At 45.1% G+C, this 22,778-nt stretch overlaps 1 protein-coding gene and 1 long non-coding RNA gene across 7 annotated transcripts in view; one reads left to right on the top strand and one right to left on the bottom strand.

The window, feature by feature from the left end:
• The window catches only part of DPF3 (double PHD fingers 3), a 260,012-nt gene that overhangs the window by 53,638 nt on the left and 183,596 nt on the right, over positions 1 to 22,778 (top strand). The window lies entirely within an intron of this gene.
• LOC112656878 (uncharacterized) lies at positions 320 to 22,690 on the bottom strand. The gene is made up of 4 exons (XR_003134717.3): positions 22,325 to 22,690; positions 3,351 to 3,958; positions 2,800 to 2,997; positions 320 to 2,216 (listed from the first exon to the last, which is right to left on the bottom strand). It is a non-coding gene; the product is annotated as an uncharacterized LOC112656878 (long non-coding RNA).

Below are 22,778 nucleotides of genomic sequence, written 5' to 3'. Positions count from 1 at the left end.
TAGGAATTATTTGATCTAGGAATTATGTTTTACAAATACTGTTTGTTAAGGATTGACAAAAGAAAGTGTCTTGTGTTGCATGTAAGACAATGCCTAGGGTGCCCTTGGGCTCCTGGGGTTTGCTTTAATAACAAACATTCATTGACCACTTAGTGCCTACTGCGGTGCCAGGCCCTAGGAGAGGTCAAAAGAAACTGCCTTGATGAGCTTATAACCTTCCTAGGACAAGAAGTGTACGTGCATAAAACAAGTAGAGAACAAGGAAAGAGCCTGGCAGTCAACGGCTCAGTTTAGTCATAGTTGATGCCAACATGGCCAACCAAGGGGTTTTTACTGGAAAGAATTTTGAGTTCCTCGCTTTGGTCTGCCATCCAGTAATTTATGAGACCTTAGGCAAGGTACTTTAATTTCTCTGCCTCTTGCTTTCTTATTGGTTTCCTGTCTTGAATGAGGGCCCCTCAAGCCTGACAGCTGACACCTCTTTTTCCTTCCTAACTCTAATGGGGCACTCAGTCCTATTCTATTTTGGAAATATCTCTAGAGTCTGCCCAGTCCTTTCCTATTCCAGTGCATTCTCCACCCAGCAGCCGGAATAATCTTGCTAAAACATAAATCTGATTGTGTCACCTGCCTCTGCTTCAAACCCTCAGTGGTTTCCTCATTGCCCATGGGATAAAGTCCAAACTCCTTGGCAAGGCTTTCTTGGCTCAATGGTCTGGGCCCAGCCAACCTCCTCAGTCTCCTTTCTCATTCTTTGCCCTTCACCGCCACTCACCCCACTGTCTGGACACACCAGATGGCTGATTCTTCTCTGAGCACAAACTGCTGACCCATCTCCCTGGAATCTCTTTTCCCTCTTTTCTACCTGGCAAAATCATAGTAGCCTTTTATGGTTTGTCTCCATCATTTCCTCTGGAAGCTGCTTCAGGTCCTTGGGGTGGAGCACATTTCCCAGTTTCTCTCCTGCCTTGGCCTGTGACCCTGTTGAAGGCAGGGCTTGCCTTTGTCTCATTCTGCCTGGAAAAGTTCATACCCAGCACAGTCATGGCACATGGTCGCTGTTCAACCATTCTTGAGTAGAAAACAAAGGGATAAAGGAAGAAAATTTAAAGTGGAGATGATAAAGGTGTTCCTTCGTTTACCACCCAAGGTTGCTAGTGGCATGCACATAAAGTAGTATTTATTGAAGAACTGAAAAATGAGAGGCTACACGCATGCAGTACATGTATTTGTCATTGTTTTCAAAGGGAGAAGGTGTTAACTTTTGGGCTACAGATGAAAAAAACCTTTGACTTTCCTTCATTATATTGACGTTAGCATGCGTGCACATGTGCTTGTGCACATATATGCAATATTGCTGAGGAAAGGGCACACGGTTATCAGGTACTGGGAATTGGTATATCAAATAGAAAACTCCAGATGGCCAGAATTTTGTGCAATTCAGCAAAAATATGCTTTGTTGATACAGGAGGATACGTGCCTTGAATTGTGACTTGGTGGCTTGGACCTGCTTGGAGACCTCTTGTGACAACTGGTCCTTTGCTCTCCCAGAACTTGGGCTGAAGGAAGCAGGAAGGAGGGCTTGGTTTCCTTTCTCTTTTCTGTCCCATTTTCTTTCTCCTCTTTCTAATTCCTCTGTTTTTTTCTAATAACATCAGCCCCAATCACCCAGATTAAACGTAGTGCATCAAAGAAAGAAAAAAACAAAGAAATGAAAAGAAAGGTCTGGACTTGTGTAGCACTTTGCAAATACTACTGTACTAACTTTTATTATCCAAATCTGTGAATATGCCTTATTCCCAGTACCACTTCCCACACTAATTCCATTGAGGGGAGTTGTTTTCTTTGTATACTTTTGTACCTTGTACAGGTGTCTTGCACTACAGTAGGAGTACACGAATGTTTGCTGAATAAATGAATGGGCTCACCATGTAGGAACAAAATTTATGTCTTGTGCCAATTCCTTAGTGCATCATGTCTCTTGTTCTTCATATTCTCTGAAAGGAGTCTTCTTCCTTTTACCCAGATCAGGTTAGAGGCAATTTTCTTTGACACTCCCTCTGGGAGCCGTCACTCTCTCCCACAGATTTGATTCTTCTCCACAAATCATCTAGGCTTTGAGTCTTGAGGTTGGATCCCTCTACTTCCAGACTCCTGATGGTTGCTTAGTCTCAGAGCAGGGGCAGGGGGGAGTCAGCAGGGTGCAGGGAGGAAGCCTAAAGGATTAATTGGTTCAACATTATTACAGAGGCTGGTCCTATTGTTTACAGGCCATTAAAAACCATGATCATCTTCCCAGGCTGGTCAGACAGCAGCTAGCTGCTTTGATGCATGTCTTAGAGAGATAAGGAAAATTTATCCCTTGTTTTGACTTCAGGATTTCTTTTTGGTTTATTATTTGACTTACTATTCAACTTTCTCTCCAAATGTCCCTGGTCTCAGACAACTTTTTCAAGTTGTTGGCAGGGGAGGTTCAGATTAGAATCCTATAATTTTGGAGTTGAAAGAGACCCAGAGTAAGTGGCTTTCCCTAACCTACCCTCTGTCTCTTCCCACACCCCTAGTTTCCCCCCTATAGCAGAACAGTTCCTGGACACACCAGCTTTTTCAATAATTTGCACTTATCAATCCCTGAGCAGGGCAGACTTTTCTCATGACCTTCAGCAGATCCTCCCCCATCCAGGACCACATCTGCTCTGCTGAGATGACTTTCTAGAGCTCTCTCCCCACCCCAAATTCCCAGCTCCTCCCCTGAGCATCCCCAGAATACTGTATACATAGACAAATGGGCTATCTTACCTCTGCCATCTTCTGTGATAGGCACATCTAGGCTTCTCCCAGATGGGCTGGGCAGAGTCCTTGAGAGTCCTCACCCACATCCCAGACAACCTGTCTCTCCCCAGATCCTTCCTGAGGGCATTGGGATGTAGGTTGCCGCCACCCTGTAGTGGTCAGGTTTTTATTCAGGGATCCTGTGGAATTTTCTATGTCCTGGATCTGCAAAGAAGACTCACACTAAAGCCTAGGTACTGAAACTTACTTTTTAGCTGCTTGATTAAAGGGTTGCAATGTGCTTGGCAAGAGAGTTAACCAGCTTGGCAGATAGTGGACACTCACAAATTTGCTGAACAAATAAATGAATGGATGTAGGGATGAGACATGTCGGCCACTGCCCAGTCACTCCTTAGGGCTCTATGTATTCAATTCCAAATAAGTATTTACTGAGTGGCTGCTCTAGAGAAGTGGGTGCTAAGGGGTCAAAAAGATTTGTAAGACCCAGTTCTTGGTCATTGAGAGAGTATACCTAGAGGGGTGTGAGACTAATTATAGGACAAGGCAGGTAAGCCTACCTGGAAATCGAGATACAAGCTCTTGTTGGAGGAGCATGAGGGACAGTGGATTAATTCTGAATGAGGGGCTCAGGGGATCTTCGGAGGAGAGATGGTTTTAAAGGAATTCAATGAATAGGGAAGAGGAAGGAAGGCAGATTCAGATTGGTGAACAGCTCAGGCAAGTTTTGAGACATGAAGTTGTCCTCAGCTTGCCACAGACCAGTCCCCGCAGCCCCCATCCAAAGCCACATCTCTCATCAGTCCCGGTGGCTCCAAATCCATCTTAGACAACACCAAATAATCCCAGGAATTTTTTCCAGGCGTCTGACCCTGGGGCAAGGCTTGGGGCAGACATTCCTTTCCTCTAGACTTTGCTAGGTCCCTGTGTTGCTGGATTTTGCTCTTTGGAGGGTACATAGGACGCACTCAGAGATGTCCTGGGGTTGGTGAGGGTGGATAAGCTCCTAGCAGCAGATCCCTCGGTTTTTGTAAGACTTTTCTGTCTTCACTGCCTGGACGAGAGCCATCCCTTCTGAGGCTTTGCTCATGTTGTTCCTTCTCCTCAGCGACCTTCCTCCCATAGCTGTCCACATGCGTCCACCCTTCCCCAAAGTTCCAGCCTCCTCCTAGAAGGAAGCATACCTTTTCTGAGCTCCCAAAGCCTACTCCTGGCCGAGGGCAGGGCCAGAGAGTGGCCCCTACCAGAGAAAAGAAAGGAGCGTCCTACTCTCCTGGTTTTATTGCAAACAAGGATCCAGGGTCAATGTGATTTTAACACATTAAAAACTCATACCCAAACCCCCAATTTTTCATGTTCTCAAGCTGCTTAGTTACGTTCCAGGGAGAGAGAGGCAGCCAAGAAGGAGAATTCTTAATCTTGGGGAGAGGACTGAGTGCAGAAATGTCTTGGAAATGGAAGAGTCCCTTGGCTCCTTGCTATAGCAGCGCTACAGCCCATATATAACCGTGGGTGAGCTCCCCCTCTCCGCATCGCTTATCTCTGCCTCACATTCACAGACTCACCAGCCTGGAGTCTCTCTGGATGTTGGCCAAGCCAGTTGGGAATGCATAATAGCTGAGATATGGGATGGGGCGAGCCCGCCATGTCCTTGTATGCTGCCGTGAAGGTCCTCTTTCTCCCCTTCTTTCTCCCCTTCTAGCTTCTTCTCTGCACTGGGAGCTAATCTTTGTGGTCCCACTTCCCTAGTATTTGAAAGAAAGGAGAGCCAGACTCCCCGTCTGCAGGTAGCTGTGCTAGAAATCATGGACACCTCTTGGGGAATGGCGTGGGGGAGGTTTGGGTAAGCAGATTTAGACCAAATGGACTTTAGTTAGCTGTCATTTTGAAACCTCAACTAAAGGGTCTTATGAGCTTAAAACCTTCCCTATAACCCCTCCTGCCACCCCCACCCGCTGGGCTCACTTGGTTTTTATGACCAAGATTTTGTCCTTCTGTTTTGCTTTCTGGCAGAAATAGGGAGGAGGATAAGAAAGGCCTCTTGAAAGGATTCTAGCCTGATGAGAGCAAAGACTACTGGGAACTTTGATGAGATCTTGGTGGGAATCTGGAGCCTACCCTGGAGGTGTGGTGCTCTGCACCCAGGTGGTACAGAATCTTGCTGTAAGTGCTCCTGCTCTGGGAGAGCCTCTATTTTGGGTGCACAGCTGGGTGTCCCTTGAATCCCTGAGTGTTGATAGAATACAGTACAGTTGTGAAAGCTATAGCTTCCTTTTTGAAGATGTCTTGGGCACTGACAGAATGGATAGTTTCCATTCCATAGACAAATAAGAGTTACCAAGGGTTTTTCTGGTATATTCTTTTCTTCCAGTGCCTTTAATTCAACACTATTCTGGGCAATGGTCTGTTTCCCCTAGGTGAGTGGTATAGTATTGATGCATGGGATTGTAAAAAAGTCAGATGCCTCTGTTGTTTTACATTTTCAAATTGAGTGTGTGTGTGTGTGTGTGTGTGTGTGTGTGAAAGAGAGAGAGAGAGAGAGAGAGAGCGCGACCAAGCATGAGAGAGTGAGAAAAGCATTTACTCCAGAGCTACAGGTGTGAGAGTGGGGTTAGGTGATGGGTTGGTTATGGGATAAGATGCTGGTGATATTCATTTCTAGGATGGATAGTTTGATTTTCGTGAACCTTATCATTTTTTGGTTTGATTTCATGTTAATATTCATCCGTGTATTAGTCTGCTCAGGTTACTGCGATACAGTACCACAAACTGAGTATCTTAAGCAATAGAAATTTATTGCTTCACAGTTCTGAAGGCCAGAAGTCCAAGATCAAGCTGTTGGCAGGTCTTTCTGAGGGCTATGAGGGAGGGCTCTCCTAGCTTCTGGTGCTTTGCTGGCAATCTTTGGTGTCCCTTGGCTTTTAGAAGCATCACCTCAATCTCTGCCTTCATCTTCACATGGTGTTCTCTCTGTGTGCATGCCTCTGTGTCCAAATTTTCTTTTTTTTATAAGAACATCAGACATATTGGATTAGAGCCCATCCTAATTACCTCATCTTAACTAATTACATCTGCAGTGACCATATTTCCAACTAAGATCACATTGTGAGACATGAAACACTGGGGGCTGGGAATTCAACATATACATTTTGAGGGAGATAGTTCAACTCATAACACTCCCCTTCCTTCTTTTAAATAAGCTGTGTGTGTGGTTTCTTTCCCTCTTTTTTGAAAAAGATCTCTGTATAATAAAGTCAAAAATTACAGCAGAGTAAATCAGAAGATAGTAAATCTAAGCCTCCCTCCCATCCCTATTCCTCATCCTTAGACCCTAGTTCTCCAACACAGAGCCAACTACTGTTATCATTTTGATTTTTTCCTCTATCTTTCTGGAGAGGTCTATGAGCATAAATTTATATCTATTCTTCCTCCCCTGCCTTCCAATAGTTGTATTCCAAGTGCCCTGTTCTGCAACTTGCCTTTTAAATTTAATGATACATCTTGAGATTATTCCATATCAATAGCAGTATGTCTGTCCCATTTTTAACAGATGCATAGTATTTCTATGCGTGGATTTATCTTATTTTAGTTTAAGATTTATTTATTCATTTGAGAGAGAGAGAGCATGTGAGCATGTACAAGTGGGGTGGGGGTGCAGAAGTAAAGCATCTTCGAGCAGACTCCCTGCTGATCATGGAGCCTGGGGGCGGGGGGTGGGTGGTTCTGTGTAGTGCTTGATCCCAGGACCCATGAGATCATGACCTGAGCTGAAACCAAGAGTGGAATGCTCAACTGACTGAGCCACCCAGGCGCCCCACCATGATTCATTTGACTTCTCCTCTTTTGATGGACAGTTAGGGGATTTCCAATTTTTGCTGAATGAAAAATTTTTATATATGTTTCTCTACCCATCATCTATCCATCTCCTTAAAGTTTTTAAATAGTGTATAAATTGAGTACATATAAGAAATATTTATTAAGTTCCTATCAACAAATATTTGATATTTTATTATATTGATGTATCCATATTTACTCAGCCCAATGGCTTATTCTAAGTCAGTAATGAAAATTCTCACATGAAGATCTCTAATTTTGATTACTCCTGTTTGATTATTCTTTAGCCTAGGTTTCTTTTCTTTTCTTTTTTTTTTTTAAAGATTTTATTTATTTATTCGAGAGAGAGAGAGAGAGAGAGAGAGAGAGAGGCAGAGACACAGGCAGAGGGAGGAGCAGGCTCCATGCTGGGAGCCTGATGTGGGACTTGATCCCAGGTCTCCAGGATCTCCAGGATCAGGCCCTGGGCTGAAGGCAGGAGCTAAACCGCTGGGCTACCCGGGCTGCCCCAGCCTAGGTTTCTAAAAATAGGTTGAATAATCTGGAGATTGTTAAGGTCCTGAGTCCTTATTGCAAAATTGTGTTCCAGAATGTATCGATTGATATTTTTGCCAGCAGAGTGCCCATCTTGCCCTAGTAGTATATTACTAAAACAAACAAAAAACTTCTGCTAATTTGGTAAGTGGAATATGGTGTTTCATTGATTTAAGTTTTTATTTACCTATAAGCTATTCTTATTTTCTGTTTTGTGGCTTGTGGCCTTTGGCCTTTAATCTATTAACATCTTAATGCTTTTTATATTTGTTTATATGTGCACTTTATATATTAAAGATATTTGTTTATTATATCTGTTTTATGTTTGGCAAATGTTTTCAACAGTTTGTGGTTTGACTTTTGAAAAGTTCTTTTTAAACCAACATTATTGTGGTAAAATTTACATACAATCAAGTGCACTCATTTTTAAGTATATAGTTCTATGAGTTTTGAAAAATGTATAGACTCATGAAACCACAACCACAATAGAGTATTTCTGTTATTCCCTAAAAGTTCCGTGTGTCTCTCTGCAGCTCACTCCATTTCTGGTCCCAGGCAACCATTGATCTACTTTTTGTCACTCATAGATTAGTTTTGCTGGTTCTAAACTTTTCATATAAATAGAATCATATGATATATGCTTTTTTTTTTTTTTGATATATGCTTTTTTAAAAGAAGATTTATTTATTTATTCATGAGAGACACACAGAGAGAAAGGCAGAGACACAGGCAGAGGGAGAAGCAGGCTCCCTGCAGGGAGCCCTGAGCCGAAGGCAGAAGCTCAACTGCTGAACCACCCAGGTGTCCTTGATATATGCTTTTTAAAAAACATTTATCCATGTTATTGTATATGGTAGTAGTTCCTTTTTATTGCTGAGAATATGCCATTATATGAATATGACACAATTTTTATCCATTCACCAGTTGATGGACATTTGGGTTTCTTCCAGTTTTTGGTTATTATGAATGAAGCTGCTATAAGCATCTGTGTGTATGTCTTTTTGTGGATGTATTTTTCCCCCCATTTCTCTTGAGTAGATGCTCAGAAATGAAACTGCTCAGTCATATGGCAAGCACATGTATTTTTTTGTTTTAAGTAACTGCCAAACTCTTCCCAAAGTGGTTGTACCATTTTATATTTCCATCAGCAACGTATGAACATTTTGGTAGCTACATATCTTTACCAGCATTTGATATTATTAATCTTTTTAATTTTAGCCATTTTAGTGGGTCTGAGTGGTATCTCCTTGTAGTTTTAATGTGCATTTTCCTGATGACTAATGATGCTCTAATGATACTGAACATATTTTCACGTGCTTCTTCTGTGTTTGTGAAAAGTGTGTTCAAATTTTTGCCCAGTTGAAAAAAGAATTGCCTTCTTATTACTGAGTTGCTTTCTATACTCTGGATATAGGTCTTTTGTCATATATATGTTCCATGAGCCCTCAGTTGCCTATTCATGTTCTTAACAGTGTTTTGTTTTTAAATTGTGATAAAATATATATAAAAGTTGCCATTTTACTTATGTTAAATGTACAATTCAGTGGCATTAATTACATTTACCTGTTGTACAACCGTTAGTCCTATTTTTAGCGGTGTCTTTTGAGGAGCAGCAATTTTTTTTTTTTGAGGAGCAGCAATTTTTAATTTTGATAAAGGTCTAAGTTATTTTTTTTCCCTTTTTTTGTGGTTCTTGCTTTTTGTATCCTCAGTCTTTGCCTACATCAGGGCCATGAAGATTTTTCCTTATATTTTCTTTTGGAAGTTTTATAATTTTAGCTTTTGCTTTAATTCTATGGTCCATTTGGGGTTTTCATGTGTGTGTATGTGGATATGTATTATATGAGGTAAAGTCTGAGGTTTATTTATTTATTTTTAATATTGCTATTCAGATAAAATAAGTACAAGTAAACATAAGTAGATATTAACTATAACAGTTGAACTTTGAGCAACATTGGGTTTGAACTGTGCAGGTCCACTTACATGTGGAATTTTTTGGGATAAATATATGTACAGTATTATACATGTATTTTGTCTTCTTTATGATTTTATTAATAACATTTTCTTTTCTTTAGCTTACTTTGTTTTAAGAATATAGTACGTAATACATATACAAAACAATTTTATCAGTAAGACTTCCTTCAGGTCAGTAACAGGCTAATAGTAGTCAGCATACCAACTCCTGCATTGTTCAAGAGTCAACTGTGTTTCCTTTGTTACTCTCTGATTTATCCCATTGCTATTTAGCTTAGAAATTTCATCCCCCTATCATGTGGATATTCACCTATATAGTCTACTGGATTCTTCTTTTTTTCCCCCCTCAGTTCTTCGATTCACAGAGTATGTTTGGGTTTAAGAGTTGAGAGACTAATTTGATTTCCTTTTCCCTCCCCTCCCCCAGCTAAGTGAATAATACTGGGAAGGGGAGTTCTTAGTGGGGACATAAAGAGGGAAGAGGGTAGAGCTTTTGGGAGATGGGGGCCACTTGAATTTGGAGAGGATTCTGGGGAGGAGCATTTGTGGGAGACAAGCCAAGGAGGCTGGCCAAGCCAGTTCCCGGGGGACCCCTGGACTCTGTGCACTGGTCAGGGGTAGAGTGGTCATGAGCCACTTTAGCATCATATAGGCTGGTTCTGCCTGGGGAGAACCAGAGGCGTGACAACTGAAAGTGAGTGCTGGCCATTTCTAGCTTTAAGCAGGGACAAACTGTGACGGAGAGGATGGGATGGGGTCAGGAGTAGGGAATGGCCAGTTCTTGATCTTAGAAAGAGTGAAGCTGGAAGGAGGAATTAAAGATTGACCTTGAGGTTCATGTTGAGGTGCTGGCTAGAACTTCTGTACTTGACCAGGAAGTAAGAAAGCAGGAGAACCTGGTTTCAGAGGGATAAAAAGAAACTTATAGAGAAAACTTGTGACTTTCCTTGAGAGTATGATTAGAATAGTTCCTTATATTTTGTACATGTTAAAGTTTCCAGAGTGCTTTTACATACTATTTCTTCTTTGTTTTCTCTCTCTCTCTCTTTTTTTTTCTTTTATGGCTGGTGTGATAGGCAGGGCAGATATTATCCCACTTTCTGTCTTATGGATGAGAAAGGTGAAGCTCAGTTCAGTTAGGAGGCTCATCTCAGTTCTATTCTCTGAATTAATAGGCACTTGTGATGTGGGGAGGGAGAAGCCTGGAGAAGATTTTGATCTTGGCTTTGCCTTACTTGCTGTGTGAATGTGGTCAGCCTGCGCCCACTTTCAGTACCTCAGCTCTCTTATATGTTAAATGGGCTTGGTAATATCTGTACTCTTAGCCTCACACAATGGGGAAGGCCAAATAAAATAACCTAAGTGAGAGAGTGCTGACAAATATAAAGCAGGATGCAAATAATACTTCTTAAAATTATAATTTCATCAAACCGGGGGGTGAGAATTGGATGGTCCCAGGATGGGGAGATGGGGAGACCTGGGGTCATGCCAACTCCATAGGCTGAGCTGCTGAAGAGGAGGAGTACAGAGGCAGGGGTTGTCTCTGGTGGAGTGGGGGAGGGGCAGGGGGGTTAGGGTCTCTGAGACATGGGAAAGATGCCCATCCAACCTCTAAGGCTGGAAGTCTTTAAGGTCGAAGTGGGAAAGTCTGAGGGCTCACATGTACTGGGAAAAAGTCTGTATTTAGATTCAGGGGCCTTGAGTTTGAATGTGACTTTTACCATGTCCAAAACCTGGGGTGAGACACTTAATCTCTTTGAATCTCAGTTTCCTTATCTTTGAAATGTCGCATTATACACCCTGGAAATATGGAACTGCTTAGAAGTTCAAACTCACTATGCCTCTGTGCCTTTGTCAAACTCCTCCTTCAAGCTGAGTTGGCTTTGAGGAAGGGACAAGAGCCAAGGAATGCGGGTGGTCTCTAGAAACTGAAAAAGATGAAGAAACAGGTTTTTTCCACAAAGCCTCCAGAAGGAACCAGTCCTGCTGACACCTTGACATTAGCTTAGTGAAACTGATTTTGGACTTCTGATCTCCAGAACAATAAGATGAATTTGTCATGTCTTAAGCCACTAAGTTTGTGGAATTTGTTATAGTAGCAATAGGAAACGAATGCAATGCACTGAGGAAGCATTCATGTTATTGCATGTATGGGTGCATTCTATTGTATGGATACATCACAACTTGCTTGTTCATTTACCAATTGATGAACATTTTGGGCTATTTCCAAGTTGTGGCTATTATGAATAAAGCTGCTCTGAACATTTATGTATACAGGTCTTTATGTGGACATATGTTTTCATTTCTCTTGGGCAAATGCCTAGGAGTAGAATTGCTAGGTCATAAGTGTATATTTAACTTTGTAAGAAACTGCCAAACTGCTTTCCAAAGTGGGTGTACCGTTTAGCATTTCCACTAGCAGTGCATGAGAGTTCCAGTCATTCTATATCCTTGCCAGTGCTTGGCATTGTCAGTCTTTTTAATTTTAGTCATCATAATAGATGTTTAGTGGTATCTCATTGTGATTTTAATTGCATTTTCCTGATGACTAATGATGTTGAACCTTTTTTCACAGGCGTTTTGGCCCATCTGTATTACTTCTTTTGTGAAATGTCTGTTCAGTGCTTTTAGCCATTAAAAAAAATTGGGTCATTTGTCTTCTTATTATTGAGTTTTAAGAGTTCTTTATATATTCTGACTACACATCCTTTATCAGATATATGTTTTGCAAATATTTTCTCCTGGTCCGTGGCTTGTGTTTTTATTTTCATGTTAGTGCCTTTCCAAGAGCAGACATTTTAAATTTTAATCAAGTGCAATATATCAATTTTTGGTTTAATGGTTTGAGCTCTCTGTATCCTAAGAACATGTTGCTTAACCTAAGTTCATAAAGATTTTCTTTCAGTTGTTCTTATAGAAGTTTTGTAGTTTTAGTTCTACATTTAGCTGTATGATCCATTTTGAGTTAACTTTTTTATAGGGTGTGAGGTAAGGGTTAAGGTTTTTAAAATTAAAAAAATTTTTTTTTCCTTTTTTTTGTAATGTCTTTGACTGGTTGTGGTACCAGGGTAATGCTGGCCTCACAAAATGAATTAGCATTGTGCTAGGTGCTGCAGGAATAAAAAGGGTAAGATCTAGCCCCTGCGGGAATCACACACGTACACACACCCCCAGTAGGATAAAGGCAGAGTTTGATGAGCTCCAGAAGAGAAGTACAGATGAACTGCTGTTGGCATTCAAAGAAAGAAGAGGCACGGGAAGCCTTAGAAAGGTTTCCTGAAGGCGAGGACTTTAGTAGGGCTGCAACATTGCCTGACTCTGGGGGTACCATTCAAATGCTGGTCTATTGAATGGGGCTCCCTTCAGAGCACAGGGAATAGAACACGGATGGCACTCACCTAGAGTTGTATGACATAGTGACCCTGCTAAAATAAGTCTAGCAGCTAAGAGACTACCAGCTGGTGGAGGGGGGGAGTGGGGGGAGGGGGGAAGTGAGGGACAGGGAATGATGTTCTGGGTTAGAAGGGCTTCTATTAAACTCGTACTTGTTTTATACAAGCATGCCTTTGTCTCCCCAACTTTTAACTTAAACTCCTACTGATCTATATCCTCTTCACATTGAATGTGGTGCCGGAGGGCCAGAGAGGAAGGTGGGAAGGAAGGGGGCCAGGCCTCAGGGAGCCGCCCCTCCCCCACCTGTGCTTGGCCCCCTGAACACATGATCTCATCAATCTTCCCACCAACTCTACACCTGCAGCTTCCATCTTGCCACTTCTGCAGATTAAAAAATGAGACTCGTAAAGGTGAAATGCCTTGCCCAGGGTCAGCCTCGGGAGCCGTGGGGCCAAGGTTGCTGGCCAGCCTGCTGGGGCCCCAGCAACATTCTCCCCTCTGCTCTGGGAAAACGTAATTTCTGAGGAAAGCAGCACCCAGAGAGGAATGGGAGCCAGGGGAAGGACGGGACTAGATATCTGTGAGTGGGTTAGCTCTGATTTAGCAAAAACACTCTCGGCGCTGTGGGCTGGGCTGTGGCTGACCGGCTGCGTGGTCAGGGTTTGCAAAGCTTCCAAAGATCCTTTTGCTAGAAGGGCTTTAAAAGCTGCAAGCTCTCAGCAGTTTCTATCAGCTGGGATTTTTTCCCCTCCAGATTGAATCATGTCAGGGTTTTACTGGCTTATATGTTCCCAGAACGACCCCACCTCTCCCTCACCTGGGCGGCACCCGCTTTGTCACTCACCCCATTTCCTATCGCCACATGGCTCTGGAAAGAATAAGAATTCTTCCCCGGAGCTGAGTTTTGACCGCCAACCTCCCCTCTTCACTCTCTCAGACCCCCCTGATTTCTCCAGGAAGTGGAGAGTGGAGGACATCATGGAGGAAGAAACACTGGGACCTCACTGAGATCCCAGATTTGGGGGTTTGTTCCCCTTCCTGGTCTCCTATTTTGAACCATTTTCAAAAGAGCCCCTGAAAACAAGGATACCCTGGAGAAGCTCATGCTGTGCGTGTGCCTGTCCTGGAGGAAAGTTCTCGTGTGCCCCCCCCACCCCCACCCCCACCCCGCTCCTATTGGTTCCAGTCCCCGGGATACTCCGCATACCCTTGTACTCAGACCCCTCTCAGGCCTTCTTGCCTGCATGCCTCTCGGTATTTGGCGACTTGTCCTTTGTTTGGTCACCATGGGCCCTGCCTCTGCCAACTCAGAAGCAAACAGAGATAGGGCCAGGCCCTGGCTGCCTAGCCTTGTGGACAGCATTATACAGTGCTCTGCATTAGCAGAAAAAATATCCATCGTCACCTGCATTCTAGAAGTGCCTCCCCCCACACCGCCTGGGAGTTCCCTTCTCCTGCCTGGAAGGCCTCGATGCCCGGCCAGCGCTGCCCACCAGGCCAGCAGTGCTCCAGGAATCCTCAAGTGCAGCTCGGGTGGCTCTCTGTGACTTCGTGGGAAGCGTTCTGGGTTGGTTCTCCTTGCCTCCACCTCCTTTGGGGACTTACTTTGCCCAGGATGATGCCCGCAAGCCCCTCCCAGCTACCACCACACCAGCCCTGCCTCCTGGCCCTGCCAGAAAATGCTTAGCACATTAGCAGGTTTAACTGCCACAGTTGTAGTCATTTAGAAGGCTGCAGAGGCGCAGAGATTTTGTTCCGGAATTCTTTCCAGCTGCTTGCTATTTTGACAACACTGGGTGGCACCGTTACCAGGAACCTGGCCTGCCTGGGAGATAGAAGTGGTCAGGGGCCTGGGGGTGGAGGTGAGGAGGAGGAGGCGGCCAGGAGGGTGGTGGGGACAGTGAGAAAAGAGGGTGGAGGGCGCCAGTCTCTCTTCTCCCTGGCCGGCCTCCCTTTTTGCCTTCTGGAGCTTTCTTGGAACAGATCTTGGATACTCGAAACTTCTTTCCAATCACCTCAGTGCGGGGGCTTCTACTTGTGGAAGAGGCAAGAGGATTCAAGACCCCCAGAAAAGAAAGCAAGCCCACCAGACATCTTCCTGGACTCGGAAGACCTTGCCACAGGAGTTGCCTGCTCTTAGTGACTGAGCACTCCGAGGCAAGTGGCCACCTCTCTAGAACTTACCATCCTCATCTGCAGAATGGGAATTCTGTGGTCCACCCCCTACCTCAACACGAAGTTAGGGGACGGACAAGAGGCTATGCCTGTGAAGTGTTTTGTAAACTGTAAAGTGACAAACATTTGCGTACCTGTGCCCTGGAGGATTACATTTAGTTGATCTTTGAGTTCCTCAGTGATGTCTGGTTTGTTGGTTAGAAAAGTAAATATGATGACTTTCTGGAAGTTTCTGATTTTCCACATTGGTGATCCATGTGGCAAAGACAAGTAAGGCTGTGGGTGTATCGGATTGTTAGGGTGGCTGTAACAAAGTACAGACTGCGTGGTTTAAATAATAGGAATGTATTGCTTCTGTGCTGGAGACTAGAAGTCAGAATCAAGGTGCTTGCAGGGCTGCTGCTGCTGCTGCTTCTTTTTTAAAAAAAATATTTATTTATTTATTTATTTATTTATTTATTTATTTATTTATTTATTCATTCATTCATGAGAGACACACACAGAGGGAGGCAGAGACAGAGGCAGAGGGAGAATCAGGCTCCCTCCAGGGAGCCTGATGTGGGACTTGATCCCAGGACTCTGGGATCACCACCTGAGCCAAAGGCAGACGCTCAACCACTGAGCGTCCCAGGTGCCCCGGGTTGCTTCTTTCTGAGGGCTATGGGAGCAGGGGCGGGGGGGTGCGATTTGTGCTGAGCCTCTTCTTTGCCTTTGGTGGTTTGCTGGCAGTTTCCAGAGTTCCCTGGCTTTTAGAAGTGTCGCCCCCTGTCCTACCTTATCTTCACATGGTGTTCTCCCTGGATACATACCTCTGGGTCCAAATTTCCCCTTCCCGTCAGGACACCAGTCAAATTCAATGAGGGCCCACCTGAACAACCTCACTGTGATGAATCCCGTGTGCAGAGGTCCTCTTTTCAAATACGGTGGGGAGGGCTCTTCTGAGCCCAGGAACCAGCTCCAGGGCAAGGAAGGCCAAGGCGGTAGGCCATGCCTTGCTGGGAAAAGAGTTCTTCTGATGCACATGTGGGTGGTTGCTGGGTGAGAGATCCCATTTTCTACCACCGTTCCTGGATTTGCAGGGTGGGTGGAGATCTTTGTTCCTAGAGGTAATTTTTTTTCCTCTTCTTTTTTTAAAAAAATATTTATTTAAAGGTTTTATTTATTTATTCATGAGAGACAGAGGCAGAAGCAGGCTCCATGCAGGGAGCCCAATGCGGGACTCGATCCCAGGTCTCCAGGATCAGGCCCTGGGCTGCAGGCGGCTCTAAACTACAGAGACGCCCAGGCTGCCCTGTTTTTTTTCCCTTCTGAGTAGCTCCTGTGAAGCAGAGTTGCTCCATGTGTGTTTTAGGCTCCAACGTAGTACACATTCTTACTCTTCATACCTCCTTCCCTTTCATGGTCCTCTCTTCCAGCCACTCACCCCATATATGCATGACCCACCTCCTTTAACAATTCTGAAATGTGGGGACACAGCTGCTGATACAAGACCCCCCTGGGGTGAATATGGTTCACCTTCTCTTCATCTTCCTTCCTCCCTTGCCATCCTTTGTGTCCTATACCACGGTCTCCTCCAGACCGTGTCCCTGGTGGGAAGTGCACCCCTCTTCATCCTGGGTGCTTGCATGTCACCAAACGTGTTCTGAGGTGGTGGAATCCACACCGAGTGTGTTCCTGGACCACAGCATTGGCGCTGGTCACAAGGAGCACGGGGAGGCCTTGGCAGCCCTGCCTTCTTTGGTGGAGGCTTCACTGCTGTCATTTGGCATCATTCACATCCTCCCCAGGACGAGCTGCAATTTAGGAAGGGGCTGGTGTGGAAGAAGGCATTTAGAAGAGCCGTCCCCCAAATAATAAGGAGCCTACTGAATCTTCCTGCGCAGCAGGCTCAATGCTGGGTGCCTTCCACTCTTCTTGCTTGTTCCTCCCACTAATCCGAAGAAGCAGGTAATCATTTGCATTATCCTCATTTTCTAGACGGACAGTTGAGGTTTTGAAAGGAAATAAAGAAAATGTAAATGCTCCAAGTCACTCAGCTAGTGAGGGACTTCACACCCTCTCTGGAACCTTAAATTCTTTTCTCTCCTCTTGGGGTGCCTCTGAGGGTAGAGGGAGCTTGCTTGGGTCAGCATTACTTGGATGGTGGAGGGGCACGTCAGGCTCCTGCTGTCCACTGAACCAGAAGAGAGTGGAATGGCGCTGGGCATCCACATCCCCAAGGAGCGTGCCCCACCATGACTCCTGCACACTCCCCACTTCCCCAGTGCCTTCTCCCCTGGTTCCCCGCCAGGCTGACAACCTGCCTCGTCCCCCACATGGGGCTCTGAAACATGGGGCAGCCTGCCTTTACACAGCCTCCCCATGCTCTCCTTTTCTCCCTGGTATAGAGAGCCCCAAAAGCTCCAGGGGAGGTGGTGCAACTGGGTTGCATGTGGGTTGGGAGAGGGTGGCTCGTGCGGGCCGCGTTGACCTGTGGCTTCTTACCTGTGGATCCCAGGTCTGTCCCTGCAGTGCTCTGCCCAAGGTCCTTGTAGGAGGAAGCAGGACTGGTGTCAGGCAGTGGCCAGGGCCATGCTGGGCAGGACTGAGCCCTGTTGGGTGATGATGTTCAGTTCAAGTTCCCTGAACCGACTGAAAGGGAGTCAGTATTTCCAAGTGAAATCTTAGCGTGAGCCCAGTGGAATATGGGGCCTCCGTCTAGAGCCACACTTCCTTTCTCCCTACTTTGTCTTCCTCTGCACACATTCTGTCTACCTCATGCTCTTCACTTTCCTCTACATTTCAGTAACTTAAGATTAAAAAGCTGAAGGGAGAAGTTCTGTGGTCCTGTTTATGGCAGCAATGGCTTGATCACCTATTAGCTTTAAGTCTGATCTCCTGGAGCCCTGGCTGAGATATGTAAGCACATCTTGCAAGGTGTAGTCTTCACAGCCTCTTAGGAGCCATAGGATATCAGGGTGAGAATGTCGGCCCCACGAAGGCTGGAACCCGCTATATGGCTGCTATCTAGAAGGGTGTCTGGCATGTAGTAGGTACTCTGTGAACATTTTCTTTCTTTCTTTCCTTTCTTTCTTTCTTTCTTTCTTTCTTTCTTTCTTTCTTTCTTTCTTTCTTTCTTTCTTTCTTTCTTCTTTCTTCTTCTTTCTTTTCTTAAGATTTTATTTATTTATTCATGAGAGACACACAGAGAGAGGCAGAAAACACAGGCAGAAGGAGAAGCAGGCTCCTTGCGGGGAGCCTGATATGGGACTCGATCCCAGGACCCCAGGATCACACCCTGAGCCAAAGGCAGATGCTCAACCACTGAGCCACCCAGGTGCCCCTCGGGGAACATTTCTTGATGGAATTAATATTGGAGCTGAAAGGCAGTGCTAAGTTAAGCTTGTCCAGAAGGACCAGGGGAGCAAACAGAGGCTCAGAGAGGGGAGATCACTTTCCTGAGTTTGCATAGCAAGTAGGTGCTGTAGCTGGGGCTAGAACTTAAATCAACAGGATTATTCCTGAGCTCCCAAGAGTATTAAAATTTAAGTCATGGCTTTTGAAATGTTCATCCTATAAGCTCAGAGACCTCTGGCTGGTTTCCTGGTGGGAGAAGTTATTCAGACCCTTCTCTCTTTCTGGGTCCAAGATCTCAGGGATCTGGACAGAATCAACAAGCCATCCCCCCTGCCCCCCATCCCCCCTCAGGATAGACAGCATCCCTGAAAATGCTAGCTTGGATTTTTAGACTGACAGTCTACATGCTCCCTCATCCTAAGAGTAAATGGTGAACTATTTTCATACACTCTTAAAATTTTAATTTGGAAAACTTCTGTCCTTGGAATGCAAAATTCACCCAGCATTTTATATCCTGCAGGCTGAGCCAGTTACTAGAACCTTCTTGTCAGTCCTGCTTGTGAGCTCCGCTTGTGGAAAAGGACCAGGGGATTTGACCAGTGTAGTGACTTACTCTTTGAATCAAAATGTCTTGTTGGTTTAAAAACGTTCACTTAGTTCAGGTTTCTTCTTTCTTTCCCTCCTTCCCTCCCCTCCCACCTTCATAAAGTGGGGCGTTTTGACGCCATAGTGGGGGGCGGGGATGAAAAGTGAAAATGATCAACATGAGCATCAATCAGATGGTCCTAAATTTCTCCTCACTTGCGCAACCTCCAGTGTTGACCTTTACTCCATTTCTGACCTCTCCGCTTCAGGACCCTCTATCCAACTTCGGTCCTTCCCCCTTCCCAGACTTTACCCCATGCCTAACCCCCACCAGGATCCCTAACCCCATGTCTGAGCTTATCTTTTCCCCTCGCTGAGGTTAGGGTGGAGTGACCTCAGGAAGGGAAGGAGAAGTTTCTGTTTCTCATGTTACCTTGTACTTTTTTAAAGGCTGAAAGTGTAGTGTTTTTTTTTTTTTTTGTTTTTTTTTTGTTTTTTTTTTTTGAGGCATTGCCAAAAGGCCGTTGGGTCTAAACTAGGCCATTCAAAAGGGCAGTATCGGGGGCACCTGGGTGGCTCAGTGTTTGAGTGTTTGCCTTTGGCTCAGGTTGTGATCCTGGGGTCCTGGGATTGAGTCCCAAATTGGGCTCCTTGCAGGGAGCCGTCTTTGCTCCTCTCTCTGTCTTTCATTAATCAATAAAATCTTAAAAAAAAAAAAAACAAGGTATCTAAGTTATACTGGGGTCAAGTTCATTTACCTTTTCTAACCTGTCAATAACAATAATAATGGTAATGATAATGAAGTATTTATCGAGGCTCTGCTACCTTAGTAAGCACAGCCTAGGCACTTCCCCTAGTGCTTGTCAAATCCTCCTAACAATCCTAGGAGACGCATAGTCTTTATTTTATTGATGAGAAAGCAGGGATAAATAACATAAGGAGCTTGCCCAAGGGCATGCAGCAAGGAAGGAAGACAATTACAGAATTACTAAGTGACACACACTCATTAACTTTGTATCCTGAGTAGGTGGAGTGTTGGCTTCAGGGTCCTGCTTGGACATTTCAGTGTGGTGTGATGGTGGCTTCCGCAATGCCCAAGGTCAGAGAAAACTCACCCCCCAGCCCAACCCTGTAGGTAGGCAAGCCCTCCAGGCCCACAGGACAGACCAGAATTAAACCGGGACAGTTTCCCAAAGGTGCAGAGCATCCTGTGGAATAGTGTAGATGTGAGATTTGATGCTGAATTTCTCCTTGCTCTTGCTGCATTTCAACAAACATTTAAGCATTGGGCAGTTATGGGAATGAAAGAGAGACCAGTCTACTCCATGTCTTTTTTAGAGCTTTCCATGGTCACAGCTTAGAGACCGAGACAGTTAACTCTGTGATAAGGTCCACAGCAAAGCTCTAAGGGAGAGGGGACAGTGAGCAGAGGACTTGGGGAAGAGTGACACACAAAATCATACCACATTTCAGGAGTCGTTTGGTGGTGCTTCTATCACAGGTTTTGCACACTTCCAGAATAGCGTCAGTTGCAAGAATAGGCTCTCTTGTTTTCCAGGAGAAAAATTATTACAGTGTAAAATGTTTTTCCAAAGTTTGCAGGACTGGACTTTGTTAAGTCCTTTAAAGCCCTTTGGCTGACGTAGGGCAAGCCACAGTAGTAGATGTGGAGAGATGAGCAAAAGATCAGGACTGGCTCATGTCATTGCCCTGTCCCACCACCCAGCACAGGATGGAGGGAACGTTCATTGACAGAACTAAACAAATGAGTAGAATCAAGGTTCTGAGAGTTTCAAAGAATACATGGCCAACCAATACCATCAAATGTTGGCCAAGCAGCGGATGACCAAGAAGTGGCCTTTGGATTTGTTAGGAAAAGGAGGAAATTAGTATGAAACAGTGGCTTCTGAGGAAGGATGGCTAATGGTTTCTTTTCTTTTCTTTTTTTTTTTTAAAGATTTATTTGAGAGAGATCGACAGAGAGGAGAGAGAGAGAGAGAGAGAGAGAGATAGAGAGAGAGAGAGCGAGAGAGAGAGAGAGCGCAGGGGTTAGGGAGGCAGAGGCCAAGGGAGAGAGAGAATCCTAAGCTGTGTGGAGCCCAGCACAGCCCAGTGAGGACCCTGAGATCATGACCTGAGCTGAAATCAAGAGTCAGATGCTTCGCGGACTGAGCTGCCCAGGTGCCCCTGGTTAATGGCTTCTAAAGGGAATGGACAGATGAGAATATTATATCTTTGAGGAGCTTTTCAGAAAATTCAAGGAATGAGGTTGGATCGTTGCTGGAAGGGCCCTTTGACAATTGATGGCATTCTCGTGCAGTCCCTAGTTAGTGTGTAGAGAAGGTGAAAGAAGGGGGGCCTTTGAGGGAAGGAGAGCTGACTGGGTCCACGAGAGGCAGAGCGTGTGGGACTGTGGTTCAGGAGGAGGAGGGCTCCCCTTGAAAGAGGAGAGAGACCTTTGCTTAGAAACTAGAGATGTGCTTGAAAAATAAACCATCGATTTTCCACACCCTTGCTTTTTACCAGGACACACAAAGATGACCCTGCGTGCCCCTGGCAGGCGGCTTCTGCTCCTTTGCTTGGAGAGTTCCGGCTTCATCTCTGTTTTAGAAGCGGCAGGCTCTCTCCTTCCTCAGTGATGGCCCGTGGAGATGGCCTTCCATCAGTGCGGCCCCACGCCAGGGCCTTGAGTCCAGAAGCGTGCGGTTGGTGAGGGCATGTGTGAGAGTGTGCACGTGTGAGTGTGTGCATTTTGCATCTGAGGAAACTGAGTCTCGGAGGGGAAAGTGACTCTTTGTGATTTTCCTCAGTTGCTGGCTCCATGGCTTACCTGTGGCAGAGATGGAGCACACAGTCCTTGACTAAACCACAGAAGCAGCTAGTTATAGCAGAGATAGGAGCTCAGATATTCAGATTATTTTTTTTGGTCACTGTCTTTTCCAGGATACCACCCAGGGTTCTGTGTGTTTTACACGACGTCCCTGGACATGGGTTCTGTTGGTGTGGTGGAAAGGAATTTCTGTGACTGGAACTGGACTCACTGAGTAGACTCAGACCTGGCTGGCTACCTTTGAGGACGGCCTGGGGGGTCACACCGTGGCTTTGGCACTGTCTCATGACCTCCACTTCCTTTACTCTCTGTTTCCTTATTGAAAAAAAAAATACAGCTTCCCAACCCCTGCCCCCAATACTCTACCAATTCCTGTGAAAGAAGGCCTTGTGCTTAAATAATCAAGTGAAAAGAAAAAAAAAAAATCCCATCCTCATAGAAAATGTGAAAGGGTACCGGCTCCGGGCAGCTTTTAGCCTTTATTTAAATTAGGGATTTTGTGGATTGTTGCTTTGTTGTTGTTTTTATGGGATTGTATCCAGTATCCCAACTTTCATGTAATGCCTTGACTTCACTATCGCTTCTCCTAGGATAATTATAGGTTGGCATAATGTACCTATTGTTCTGTTCCACAAGGCAGCATTGTCATAGAATGATGGGATGGGTTGGGTGGGGGGGGGGTGCAGTGTGGATCTGGAAGGAGGATCTTTGTGTTTGTATGAGTGTGTGCGTCCTGGACGGCTGTGCTGCATCTTAAATTATTTCTCTTGTTTTTTTTCTTTGGGTCCCTACTCACCTAGGCACTAATCCCCTAGTTGTTCATCCCTTGTGTTCCTTCCCATATTCCCAGTTTGGGCTTCCATGTACACTTACCTCCTGGAGGATCACACAGTGCTGGGCACAGTCCGAAGACTTCAACTATGGCTGCTGAGCTGAGGCGAGGAAGAAAGTGTTTAGCATTCTTTCAGGGAAGTTACTTGCCCGAGTAGGACAGGCTCCAGGGCTCGTGGCATTGCAGATGACCTCAGAGGTCATTCAGGCCGGCCCTTATCACTGGACATGTTTGTGTTTCTCATTTGAGTTGTTCAGAGCCCTTTGCACTACAAAGCTCATGATACTTTTTGGGGACATATTGGATACCGTAGACATTCATTCAAGTGTTCAACAGAGGCTCATTGTGTGCTCGCCGTGAGGCTTAGGTCCTGGACTAGGTGGTGGGTGTATGGTAATGAGAGAAAAAAGGCACCAGCCCTGCCCTTGTGGCACTTACACTCCAGGTGCCCACCTCTGCAAGGTGTTGTAGACCTGCTTGGCCCTTATGGAATCC

The sequence above is a fragment of the Canis lupus genome, chromosome 8 (genome assembly GCF_003254725.2).
Source record: "Canis lupus dingo isolate Sandy chromosome 8, ASM325472v2, whole genome shotgun sequence".
NCBI lineage: Eukaryota > Metazoa > Chordata > Mammalia > Carnivora > Canidae > Canis > Canis lupus.
The sequence above is the reverse complement of the archived record's forward strand: the minus strand, read 5'-3'. Positions and strand labels throughout refer to the sequence as shown.